Genomic DNA, 1,543 nt, shown 5'->3' on the forward strand with positions numbered 1-1,543 from the left:
ACTCTTATTTCAATGTAGAATAGCTACTCTTATTTCAATGTAGAATAGTTACTCTTATTTCAATGTGAGAATAGTTACTCTTATTTCAATGTAGAATAGCTACTCTTATTTCAATGTAGAATAGTTACTCTTATTTCAATGTAGAATAGCTACTCTTATTTCAATGTAGAATAGCTACTCTTATTTCAATGTAGAATAGCTACTCTTATTTCGGTGTAGAATAGTTACTCTTATTTCAAGTGTAGAATAGTTACTCTTATTTCAATGTAGAATAGCTACTCTTATTTCAATGTAGAATACTTACTCTTATTTCAGTGTAGAATAGTTACTCTTATTTCAATGTAGAATAGCTACTCTTATTTCAATGTGAAATAGCTACTCTTATTTCAATGTAGAATAGCTACTCTTATTTCAGTGTAAGAATAGTTACTCTTATTTCAGTGTAGAATAGTTACTCTTATTTCAATGTAGAATAGCTACTCTTATTTCAATGTAGAATAGCTACTCTTATTTCAATCTAGAATAGTTACTCTTATTTCAATGTGAAATAGTTACTCTTATTTCAAGGTAGAATAGCTACTCTTATTTCAATGTAGAATAGTTACTCTTATTTCAATGTAGAATAGCTACTCTTATTTCAATGTAGAATAGTTACTCTTATTTCAATGTAGAATAGTTACTCGTATTTCAAGGTAGAATAGCTACTCTTATTTCAATGTAGAATAGTTACTCTTATTTCAAGGTAGAATAGCTACTCTTATTTCAATGTAGAATAGCTACTCTTATTTCACTGTAGAATAGTTACTCTTATTTCAATGTAGAATAGCTACTCTTATTTCAATGTAGAATAGTTACTCTTATTTCAATGTAGAATAGCTACTCTTATTTCAATGTAGAATAGTTACTCTTATTTCAATGTAGAATAGCTACTCTTATTTCAATGTAGAATAGTTACTCTTATTTCAATGTAGAATAGTTACTCGTATTTCAAGGTAGAATAGTTACTCTTATTTCAATGTAGAATAGTTACTCGTATTTCAATGTAGAATAGTTACTCTTATTTCAATGTAGAATAGCTACTCTTATTTCAATATAGAATAGTTACTCTTATTTCAATGTAGAATAGCTACTCTTATTTCAATGTAAGAATAGTTACTCTTATTTCAATGTAGAATAGCTACTCTTATTTCAATGTAGAATAGCTACTCTTATTTCAGTGTAGAATAGCTACTCTTTTTCAATGTAGAATAGTTACTCTTTTTTCAGTGTAGAATAGCTACTCTTATTTCAATGTAGAATAGTTACTCTTATTTCAATGTAGAATAGCTACTCTTATTTCAATGTGAAGATAGCTACTCTTATTTCAATGTAGAATAGCTACTCTTATTTCAATGTAGAATAGTTACTCTTATTTCAATGTAGAATAGTTACTCGTATTTCAAGGTAGAATAGCCTCTTATTTTCAATGTAGAATAGTTACTCTTATTTCAGTAAGAATAGTTACTCTTATTTCAATGTGAAATAGTTACTCTTATTTCAAGGT

Source organism: Tachypleus tridentatus, chromosome 3 (assembly GCF_004210375.1).
Source record: "Tachypleus tridentatus isolate NWPU-2018 chromosome 3, ASM421037v1, whole genome shotgun sequence".
In the NCBI taxonomy this organism is placed as follows: Eukaryota; Metazoa; Arthropoda; class Merostomata; order Xiphosura; family Limulidae; genus Tachypleus; species Tachypleus tridentatus.